Here is a 12,458-nt window from a genome sequence, read left to right as displayed (position 1 = left end):
CCTGTGACTACAATTAACTGCGACACACACCTCCATTGACCCAAAAGTGCCCCATCACTCTTGAACAATGCGAGTCACCTGGATAAGCGTCTTGTTCTTTTCGTTGGGCTTTCTCTCCATATTTCTCTTGCTTTTCTAATTCTAGTCTTAACATCCTGCTACCTGTTTGCTATCGATTCCTGCGACATTTTATTCAGCTTAACGAATGTAAGTCTTGTGTATGCAAAGAACTATCCAATTGCAAATGAAATATGAAATTTGATAACCTAAGTGAGAAGAAATGAAAAAAAACACTGAGCTAAACTATTGCTACTTGATAAACACCTTATGTGGAGAACGCAATGAGAGGCATTTCCCATTGAATCATGTTGAATGCCTGTTAATATGGTGCTGTAAAGACCTGGTATACGGTCACCAGGCACTCTTCGCACTGCATGAGAACAAAACTACACTAAACAGTAGCCCGATTGGTCCCAACGTAATGACACCATCAGAGCTGATACAGGGACCTCCCGCTGTGCCATCCAATCAGTGGCTTCCTGCTACCAGTCTGTCCGTCTTTGGGACCCTGACACAGAACCTTAACGAACAAATGCGTTTTATATTTATTCTAATTAATGCAGGAAATGACGCACGCGGTGTAGATAGGTCAGCAAGTGGGAACACTGCTAGAGGACTCGACAGCCACGCAATGCATTTGTGAAGGACCAGCAAAAGCACACAGACAAAAATACCATCATAGTAAAACAAAAATATTTTATTTTAAGAACCGAACAATAATATTTCTAAATACAAATTACTTCTAATTCAGCTTTGACAAATAATAAAAAACCTCATGTTTCGCGTAGCTATTAATGTGCATAAAGCGTGTTTGCTAGCGATGTGTTCTACAGATATTTTAAAAATCTAAGTTTAACAGGGCTAGTTAGCCGTCTTCTAAAAAGATTTTAAAACTTATTTTGATCTTCTTTGACAACCAGAAAAATACTTTTTTTCGTTTTATTTTACATTTACATTGAAACTCATACCTGTTGCTTTCTTTGCGCATTCATTATTCCGAACATACCGTATGTTTTTTAAGGAGCTCACAGTTAGGGCTGCTAGACTTACCGGCGATGCTGCGAAAGTACCCCTCCTCTCTTTCCTTGACACCCCCTTTCCCCGAAAGCCGTGTTTCCCAAGATTCCAGCCGTCAGGCGCTATTCAGGAGCAGCCGTCCACTTCCACTTTCGAACAAGGTACAGGGCTATGACCGGAGTTGGGGGTACGCCGCTGCCCCTAGCTGGCATTCACGATGAACGGTGCTCACATTCTCAGGAGCGGCACCTGAGAGGCGACAGGACTTCCGCAAGGCCGCCCGAGCCTCCGCGCGCTGGGCTGGGCAAACACCACAAGCAGCCTGGCCTTTAACCCGGTGACGAACCATCCCACACAGTGTAAACACGGCCTGAAACGTTCATGCCCAGCGAAGCTTAATAAATAGAAGAAAAAAAAGTTTCACAGGACCTTTAGCACTGACTTGTTGCATGGAAATAAAATGTAACCCAGCATAAAATGAATGACGTCGCCGCATTCATGTCTGCTCTAATCACCGACCGCATCTGGCACCAGGTGCTGAGGGCCCTGATGAAGAGATAGATGGATGCACATTTCTAATAATAATTCAGGCCCTGTGCATTTGCAGAATATTCACTATAACACTACGCAGTCACTTTGCTATTGATGAACAGAAACTGTGTTTTTTGTTTAGTTTTATACAAAGAACTGTTAAACGACAAAAAACAAGAAGCTGTAGATCAAGAAAAGAGCAATAGGCCTAGATTTTTTGCAAGTAATCTTCATTATTCTTTTCATCATCACAGTCCCATACCTGACAATTTGAAGAACAATCTCACCATGTGACAAGGGGCGGGGCCTTGTGCGAAAAGTACCCCGGAGGCATGCTTGAACCCCACACCACCCCATCAGTGCCAGAAAGCAAGCAAGCTGCTCTGTAGCACTGTACAGCTGCAGGTACCTCATAAAAAAATGTAATTAAATTAAAAATTATTTTAAATGGGGAGTGGGACATGGAGCATACGGCAGGGAATAATAGGCATTTGCAATGCAATAGGTCTCGCATTTACGCGAGTTTAAGCTATTGGCATTGATTGTAAATGGCAATGCCTTTTATTTATGTTTTTAAAACAAAAACAAACATAAAAGACACTGTCATTTACAATGCCAATAGATCAAACTCGCATAAATGCGAGATCTATTGCATTTCAACTGCTTATGTTTTTTAAGCAGTCTCGGCGATTAACGTTGTCCAGCAAAAGATGTTCGAACGTATGTCACGGAGACTTCTGTAAAAGTTTATGTACTTACTTCTGTAAACATGTGAATATATGTTTTGCCAACGGAACGCAATTACCAGTTAGAGTTGTAAACTATTAAAAGCCGGACCACCTATAATAATGCATTACCTGTTTTTTTGTTTTTTTTACTGCTTTTTTTTTCTCATATAGTATTTTGGTTGTTAATATTTCTGTTTGCCTTTATAATCAAAGATATCACATTCGAATCCCTTCGGGTTGATATGTTTGTTGGAAGCAGTGTGGGAGAAATGTGTGCTCACCTCTGGCTGCGGGAGGGTGATGGAAGCTTTGAAGAAAGGTAGGGCGTAAATGGCGTGGCCTCAGAGACAGGTGGGTCAGTGCCCAGAGACTTGTTGGCTTTGGAAAGCAAAGCTTTACATGCCTTTGTAAAGGAAACATTTGTTTGCATTGCTGTGCCCACGTGAAGTCACCGTTGGTGTAACCACAGTGACATGTACATGCTTTCTGGGTCTTTCTTGGAACCAGCTCGTCTGTGTGCATATATACTCACCAGGGAGGGCACTCAGTGAGGCTGATATGTGCCCTCGCTCGGCCTCGGCTGCACAGAGAGCGTTAGTATTGGTGCACAAAGACTGATGTTCCATGTCAACAGCTCTATTCTATAGCAGACTCAGGGCCGGACTGGCCATAGCGGGCACCAGGCAATTCCCCGGTGCTCCGCACGGGTGGGGGCCGGTTTTGGGCTCAAGGGGGCCGTTTTTGTTATAGGGCCGTTTTTGCAGCATAGCTACAAAATCGGCCATGTACCAAAAGCGGCCGAAAACCGGCCCCGGCAAAGAGCTCCGCGGCACATCCACCCCCCACCCTCCCTCCCCGAGTGGAGTTGGGGGGGGCTGGCCGAGCACTTTGCCAGGACCGGTTGTGGTTCCCAGTCCGGCCCTGAGCAGACTGTTATTTCCTAGCCTAGAAGACTCTCTGCACACTATGTGATCATTCCCTGCCAGTCTAAGGTACGTAATTGTCCCTAACATGAGTCTTTACCAAAATAACATTGCCATGAACTAAATAGTAAGTGACAAATTTCTGCAGATACGTCTGGCGGACTTAGAGATTCCTGACACCTTAAATCATGATGGGCAAAGTTAGTTTATACGATTGTCGTTAACGTTTAGGAAACGGGGCGGTGTCAGATACATCTTTGCAGTGTGCCGAAGTAGCTTGGTAAGTGAGGGCGCATGCTGAGACATTGGCCATGTGCAAACAGCAAACAATAATTAACATATCCCAATTATATCATGGAAGCTTTCACCCATTAACTGCAGTGCACCTACAGTACGCGCTTAGGCAGACTTACTTAATATTGCAGCAGGGGGAGGGCAGCCAGCGAAAGCAGCTGCGTACGCAGGCCGGCAGTCGGTCTGGGTCCCATCTGTGTAAGTGAGGCTCACGCAGCTATAAGCTGTAGCCCTCTAGTCCAGGGGTCTCCAAACCGTTCCTGGAGGGCCGGATCCATGACAGATTTTTGGGATATCCCCATTGAGATACATGTAGTAATTTTAAAAATCTGGCATGGATCCGGCCCTCCAGGACCGGTTTGGAGACCCCTGCTCTAGTCTCTAGATCTGCGAACGATGGACCACCTTTCTGCCTGCGGCCGCAGTGATCATGTGTTTCAGCCTCCGCCCACGATAGGGCCCGCCACCCTGCCTGGGCCCGCCTGTGTAGGTGTTGCGGGTCTGAGCTCCTGATTACAGGAAGCATTGCAGCATGAGCAAAATGAAACTAATTTCAGATATTGTGCCGCATCGTGCATGATTCAATTCTAGTGTTAACTGTAACCTCGTTTCTCCCCCTTTATTCTTTGAAAAGAAAGTTGATTTGATCCGAAGAGAGATAATGCATTTCTTTATCTTGTCGCAAGCCTTGCTCTCCGTCACATTCTTGTGATCTACGTTAGAAGCATAAACCTTAACTGTTGGTATTTGGCTTCAAGTTTGCCAGACACAGACTATTATCTCAGGCATTAATTTCAAAAGTTTTTATTGGAAATTTCAGGGTTTAGTAGCATACAAATCAGAAGTAGCAATGTACATATAACAAACACATCTCATTATACTTTATTCAAGAGGATATGGCGTAAATATTAACAGAGAAAGGCATTATGTCCCCCGATGGTGTTCGTACCGTTGGTGACGGTCGTGAGGGTAATGTGGTAATCAGCCGTGATGCCTTTCTCGGCTGGGCTCCTGAGAGGATAGAATTCAATAGGAAGTGGAAAGGATCGAAGTAGGTAGGAGGAATTATCTGCCTGGGATTTTACGCTCTGTAGCTGAGATAATCCCTGCACGATCAATAATAAGATCCAACCACTCGTGTTTAATGATTGCGGTAAAGGTAAGCTGATATGGAATGTTTTGGGTTTTTTCCTCAGCGCCATGATGAAACATGAAACCAAAAGCACACAGGCCAACTCCTCTGAAGAATAAAAAAGCTGTTGCCATTGCGCCCCACACAGCTCTTGCGGGGTAGGGCGGCAGCTATTGTTTAAGTGAAAGCGCGAATTAAAAAAAGTGCTCACTGACTAATTAAAGGAGACTGTATAATGCTGCAAGTAAACGATCCAGTCCGGATGGGCAGGGTCAAAAGGAGACAGGGCGGTGACAAGGAAGCCTCATTTTCAATGGGTAGCCAGCGTTTACCATAAGCGATGACGCCAGCCAATAAGAATGATGGGCGGGGCTACAACTCCACTTCTGAAATCTCCTCGATTACAATAAGCCTTGCAGAGCGAGCAGCGCATGTGCACTGCAACGCTAGGTCTTCAAGACCGAAAAAGGGTTGTGCAAGAGGGATAAGGCAGAGGAACAAGTGGAAGAGAGAGGAAGCATGCATTCCCATGGCTTGCTTACTGCAAAAAAATATATATATATTATTGTCCTCTAGTCTGCAGAGGAAGGATATAACTCGGCCAACTCATCCAGTCAAAACACAGCGAGACGGCAATGCTCCTAGGTGGAACAAATACAAGAACACATCAAATCAAGAGCAGACAGCTGAGACAAACAGGCAAGCCACTCAGTCATGAACAAGAAGCTGATCCATAGTCCACTCAAAGTATATCTTATGTATTGGAAATTTTGGGGCCTAGTCACAAACTGCATTTGGTACTACAAAAGTAGCACCCACATATTACAAAATGATGTTCACTAACCTACAAGTGGAGTTCTCCGCATCTGCTATCTTTTCATTACAGAGATCTCCGCTACTACCGTGGAGATCTCCACACTCCTAAGCCAAAGTTAGTGTAGGCCAATGTTAATGTAAGGAAATGCTTCTTTTTCTATGGTCATCCTCCCCAAACTTTTAGACTGATGCTGCTGGTTTCTCAACTCTGAAGTACACAGCCCCCAGTGTATGTGATCTGACGTCTCAAATGTATGTGCAGTTGCCTAATACCTGATTGGCTGATTGGCATATTATCTCACCTATAATGTCCTAGTATATAGTACAAGGTGTACCCGGGGCTTGTAAGTTAAATGCCCCTCGTGAACTGCAGTACTTATTGTCACTGCATTGGCATGGTGAAGACATGGCTCCAGGTCTGCCACTGCATTCTAGTCGGGCAGCTTTTGAAATGCAAACTCATTATAATTTGCCCCATTTTGCCAAGTTCAAACCTTACTTTTAACTATTTATAAGTCTCCTCTAACAAGGGCCTTGTAAGCCCATAAGGCAGACTGTAGAATTTTAAAAAGAAGTGCATGTTTCTGTTATGTTTCACATGTACTGACAGTGAAAACTTACCACTGTTGTTTTCACTGAAGCAAAGCTGGTAGTCCTATTGGCTAACATTGGGTTACACTGGCCCAACCACTAGACGCTAACTTCCACTTGGGACCACCAAATATAGTACTTCAAGGAATCAAATTAATTGATATATTACACCAGACGTAGTGCTAAAGTCGGATTTAACGTAACTCTCGATGCAAAGGTGACTTTAGAAAGTCACCACTTTTACGCCTCAAATTTCTAGGAGCAATTTCTGATTAACTAAATCAGTTGCCACCTGAGCTAGCCTGCCGTCCTCCTGCGAGGAGGTGAGAATAACTCCCAGGAAAGTGGGCCAAAAGGCCTGCTGGTGGGAAGAGGTGTGACTGCCTCCTGACAGAATGACTGGAGAGCTGTGGCCACAGATGGCCAAGCTTCAAAGAACCAGTTGCTTTTCATAAGCAAAAATGTGGCAAGACAGAGGTGTGGCGCTGCAACCAGAGTGGGTGACTCCGGAGGCCAGGGCTCATGGTTCAATACCCAGCTCCAACGGCATCTCAGCATCATGTGACTGTGGGCAATAGCTCACTTAATCTCCTCAATGGCCCCCAAGCACCTCGATACCCTAAGGGGTGATATGTTCGCATTTTACAAATTTGGAATTATTTATTATTATTAGAAAGAGAGTTACACTTGTGCCTTCCCTCTCTTTCATATAGATAATGAGTATACTGGCACCTCTTCCAGAGGGGGAATATCTGTTGCAGCAAAGGTTTTCCAGGGGGAGTTGCTCATTATACTGGACATATCTAAGGGATGTGCCCACAGCTCTGACCAAGGGCGGAAAGGAAGTGATGTAAGAGTGGGTCGAGTTCCCAGTGGAAATGTTGTCATATTGGTTACACAGCCGTCCCCAACCATTGGCTCTAAACTGGCATAAAAGCGGCAACTCTGGGTACCAGCCTCAAAACACACTGGACTCGGAAAGAATAGAAGAAGAACTGCACCGACTGAACCAAAGACAGGGCTTCAGAAAGAGAGGATTTATCCTGCTGTTAAAGTCGGGACCAATTTCCACAGCCTACTACACCCTCCTCCTAACATGAGGGAAGCCCCGGGACTGTGGGGGTCCACAGCGAGCCTCACTATTATTTTTTTAACAAATACCCACGGGACCTCTTTCCACAGCCTACTGTACTCCCCTCTCAACATAACTGAAGCCCCGGGACTGCGGAGGCCCCAGTGAGCACCCTGTATTATTTTTTTAACAAAACTGAAGCCCTGAGACTGCGGGGGTCCCAGCGAGCCCCCGCTATTATTTTTTTAACAAATACCCCCGAGACCTAGCTCACCCAGGGGCCTCATTCAAATAAAACATGGAAACCCATGACCCCTGCGCCAATTATTTTTTTATTAATGCTTTTTTTTTACGATGGTGGTCCTTCTGGGACGCTCTGAGCAGGCTTAGGGGGTCAGGGTGTTTCTACCCTGCCCCCTTCTTTTGTCTTATACCTTTGTTTCTCCGTTTTCGGGTGACTCGCTTCTACCGAGTCACAAGATGGCTGCCAACACTTCCTGGTTTGGAGTGCTGGCAGCTAATCACAGTGAAGCTCGCGCAAGGGACTTAGGATCCGCCCAGATATAGAAACTTTTATTTTTCTAATTTCTCAGTGACCCAAGCACTACGTTTCTGCCAAATTTGGACTAATTATGTTCAGTAGTTTCGGGTGTAGCCGTGATCAAAGTTTCCTATGGCAAAATTATTTTTTCACTCTTATTTTTTAATTTATCAAAAACTACTGAACTGATTTAAGTCACTTTCTGAACCAAGCTCTACCTTTCTGTCAAATATGGGGTAATTCCGTTCAGCGGTTCAAGCTGTAGCTCATCGCAAAATATCCTATGTCAGTAACACACCAGATTTTCTTATACAGAATCTCTGTACTGCACAACTCAGCAAAACCAAAAAAATGGCAAAATTTCCATCTCATTCTTCACACACATACATGTAAATATCAAATCATATTGCTTACCACAGTAATTCAAAATCTAACACACATTTCTATTGGTTACACATTTTAGCCCTTTCCAAATAACATAAGTTTGAACCCTATCCACAATCTGCTTACTGCCTGTTACCATGGCAACACTCCATGGAACACACAATGTTGCTAATCCAAACAGCAAGTGTGCTTGCCTTTTCAAAATATCAACTTATCTAATGTAATGTTCCATTCAAACAGTTTTTCCTAACCAATAAGAAATATGCTTTAAAAAAACAGAAACATGCACCCTACTTTCCAGATTAAAATGTTTTTAAACAGCCAATCATTTCTATATTTTTTTTTAAAACTGCACCTTATCCACCATTTTATAAAAATCATACTTTTCAAACTGCCATTTCATTTACAGAGACCATCTGAGAGCATCCAAACCTCCTTTCAAGATGCTTAGAGTGTGGATTGTGGGACACAGCTGTATGTTCTGGAGCCAAAGGTACGCAGAAAATAGAGACATTGACAAAGATCTAGGTTTGCCAAATCTAGACATTAAATGGATTGGAAAGAGAGGTTTAAAGTGGCACCAATTGATTACATTGGTTAAATCCTTTTTACACCCTGACCTCATAATTGTGCACTGTGGTGGCAATGACCTAGGCACTTTGACTGGAGTAGGTCTGGAAATGCTTATGAAGGACACCTTTGGAGAACTGATGTCACTTTTCCCCCAAACTGCCTTTGTGTATTCTAACATATGCCAAAGGCACAAAAGGAACTGGTCCAATACATTTTGTTCACAGATTGAAAAAGCTAGGAAACATGTAAATAAATCTGTTTCTGCTTTTCTCCGAGATTATAGGATGGGGTCAATTTACCACAACAATCTGCGTTTCAATATGAATGGCATCTATAGGAGAGATGGTGTACATTTTACAGATGAGGGTAACAGAGTCTTCCTCTTGAACTTTAGACTCTGCATGGGTACTTACTTGTAATTACCAAAATTCTCTCAATAAACACAAGGGCTCTTTTTAGAGCCACACAAAATATAAACACATAAGCTTCATGTATATCTGAAATATATTACTTTTTTCCCTTGGAGTTGTGCACCCAACGCGTGCACACCAATGAGCCATAGCAAACAGAAATGGCGGTCCCTAGGACTGGAGGGACCTTTGAGGCCCCTCAACCATTTTTTAAAAAGCCCCAGGGGGTAGCGGGCCTTTAAGCCCCCCCACCCATCTATTTTACTGGTGGGGTGGTGGTTGAGCCATCCCCGCCACCCATTAATTTTTTAGCCCCGGAGGGTGGCGATCCCAGGTGCTAGGAACCCCCTCTGGGACCCCATAAAATTTTAAACTTTTGCCCCCAGAATTTGGCCCCCCGCCAGCTAAATATTATACCCCACACTTCCTTTTATTTGTTTGTTTACGGCATGATCTGTGCACCCAAAGGGCACTTTGCCGTTTTTAGAAGAAAAAAAAACTATTTGGGCCCTGGGAGTCATTGTGGGACCCTCTAAGCAGGTATAGAGGGTCAAGATATTTCTACCCTACCCCCTTTATGCTTTAAGCTAATCAAGTGGCACCTGAGAAATCTTATTGCCCAAATAGAGTTACACCATCGGCCCAGTGGTTCACAGAGGAGTTGCGCCTCCAGCTCCAGTATTGTAGAAGTCTAGAAAGACGCTGGAGAAAGCACTATAGTCCCTCTGCTAAGCAAACTTATAAAGATGCTCTGGCGATCTATAAGAAAGCTATCATCACTCAAAAAAACACATTCTTTACTGGTCAAATTGAACAGGCCCAGAACTCAGCAAGGATGTTATTCCAGGTGGTGAATTCTCTCTCTACTCCTCCCACTGGCTCTGCAACTGAGCATTCTCAGGAATTCTGTAACTCGTTGGCCAATTTCTTCACCACCAAGGTTATGGACATTTATTCCATTTTCCCACAGCTACCGGCGGAAGTTAGGACTGATCCATCCTCCCATCTGGCTGCGATCCATCCTTCTTTTTCTGGTCTCAAGCCAGTGACAGAAGATCAGGTCAGCATACTAGCTGCCAAGATCAAATCAGGTTCTCCGCTTGATCCATGCCCTCCTGATATAATGAATCAACTCTACAATACCATCTCTCAGCCGCTCACCACCATTTGTAATGCCATCTTTAAAACAGGCGTCTACCCGGAGATCTGGAAGAAGGCCATCGTTAAACCTTTGCTCAAAAAGCCTCCTTAGACCCCACTGTTACGGCCAATTACGGACCCATTGCTTGCCTTCCCTTTCCCGCTAAAATCGTAGAGGCCATCATGACCCAGCAGCTTTCAGAGTTCATTGAACAACACGAACTCCTGGATGATACGCAGTTCGGTTTCCGGAGGGGACACGGAACCGAAACAGCGCTGATAAAGGCCTCCGATGAAATTAGAAACATCTTGGATTCGGGAGGAGCAGCAGTGCTCATTCTGTTGGATCTCTCGGCGGCCTTTGACACGATCGACCATGCCATCTTGGTCGACCATGTCACAGCCCTGGGGATTAACAATCTGGCCAAAGATCTTATAGCTTCTTTTTTAGCTAACCGCAAACAGGCAGTTAAACTGGGCAATTATTATTCACCGACTTCTAAACTGCCATGCGGGGTCCCCCAAGGATCGTCGTTAAGCCCTGCGCTTTTTAACATTTATGTTGCAGACCTGGCAAGGGTCATAAAATCTCATGGGATGCGCCTAACTACCTACGCTGACGACACCCAACTTGTGCTGGCGGTGCATAAGAACGGCCCAGTGGTGGCAGCTAATTTTCAGGAGGGGATACTGGAGGTACAAGCTTGGATGCACAGTAATTGCCTAAAACTGAATGCGGAGAAAACGGAGGTTATGACCTTTGGTAACATCTCTCCAGAATGGTCCCCGATTTGGTGGCCTACTCAGATGGGTCCTCCTCCGGTCCCAGTTGCAAAGGTCAGGAATCTTGGAGTGATCTTTGATAAACATCTGTCCTTCAAACATCATGTAAATAAGGTTGTTTCAGTTGCCTTTTTAACGTTGAAAAAGATAAAAAAGCTGCTACCGTACTTACCAGCATCAGCTGGAAAAACACTAATTACCACCTTGGTGTTTTCCAAGCTTGACTACGGAAATGCCCTCTTTCTCAACACTCATAAATATATTCTGAACAAGCTCCAATCTGTTCAGAATATGGCAGCCAGAATCCTTCTCAACATTCCAAGGCGCCAGTCCATCTCGGCAGCTATACGCCATCTTCATTGGCTAAGAGTGGAGAGCAGGATCAAATTTAAGGCCTTATGTATTGCCTATAAGGCCATTCATCATACTGGCCTGAAGTTTTTAAGAGAGGCATTTCAGCTATAAACCCCTATAAGGAACCTAAGATCAGCAGCTAGTTGTCTACTATCTGTTCCCCGAACAAGAACCGCCACCTGGGGAGACAGACGATTCTTGGTAGCAACTCCCAGACTGTGGAACTCTCTCCCCTCACACATCAAAACTGCTCCTACTCTCATTTGTTTTCGTAGGGCATTGAAGACTTGGCTCTTTAACCAATAAGTTTGTGTGCTGACCACAGTATCCTAAAGCATCATACTGCGCCTAGACACCCTTGGGTAGTAGCTGCGCATTAAAAATTCCATAAATAAATAAATAAATAAATGATTTCTTCAACCTCGCTTCTACTGAGGCACAAAATGGCTGCCAACACTTCCTGGTTTCGAATGTTGACAACCACTTCACAGCCAATCAGAATTCTGTGCGTGATCGGGATGGTGCGCTTATAACCCGCGCAAGAAACACGGATCCACCGAGGCCATAGATATATATGACTCGGACCCCCAGAGAGAACAGAACTCTTTACCACTGATGAGGTAGTCTCTCGTTATATTTGGCCACAGAAAGGAGCCTAAGGGACAGCGGAGTCATTTACCGTCCCATTAGGTAATTCCCGAGAAGCCTAACCGTGAATCCCTTTCCATATACAATCCCCCGCGACATTACCTGTAAGAAGTTGGGAGATCGGGATATCCGTACACGGCAAGTGTGGCCTAATCACTGATACACTTAAGGGCCGACAGTAAAACCAATTTAACTTTGGTCACTTATGTTAAGTGGGAACTACATAAGTCGTATACACTCAGAACAGAATATTCTACTAGCAGCAGCATTTTCAATGAGGCGATAATTGAGCCCATGCTCCAATCAGGACACGGAACTTGATTATTACAAGTGACCCTCCATATTATCCTAGGGGTGATTGTATACACTCCCTGTGCTTGGCAGACAATTCACATGTCTTGATAAAGGTGGTCATAATAAGGAAACATCACCGAAACGCATCAACGCAACTAAAATTGTAT

The 12,458-nt window shown here is 44.4% G+C and overlaps 1 protein-coding gene across 2 annotated transcripts in view; it reads right to left on the bottom strand.

Moving 5' to 3' along the window:
* The window catches only part of TMEM98 (transmembrane protein 98), a 342,838-nt gene that overhangs the window by 316,526 nt on the left and 13,854 nt on the right, over positions 1-12,458 (bottom strand). Inside the window, exon 1 of one of the 2 annotated variants that reach the window (XM_086923788.1) lies at positions 1,111-1,483. The exons of the other annotated variant lie outside the window; for it this stretch is intronic. The gene's annotated coding sequence lies outside the window, so the exon portion shown is untranslated. Of the gene's footprint in view, positions 1-1,110; positions 1,484-12,458 lie in introns of those variants that run through there. 2 annotated transcript variants of the gene reach the window in all.

The sequence above is a fragment of the Lissotriton vulgaris genome, chromosome 5 (genome assembly GCF_964263255.1).
Source record: "Lissotriton vulgaris chromosome 5, aLisVul1.2, whole genome shotgun sequence".
NCBI classification, from domain to species: domain Eukaryota; kingdom Metazoa; phylum Chordata; class Amphibia; order Caudata; family Salamandridae; genus Lissotriton; species Lissotriton vulgaris.
Note: the sequence above shows the minus strand (reverse complement) of the source record. Positions and strands in the feature narration are given on the sequence as shown.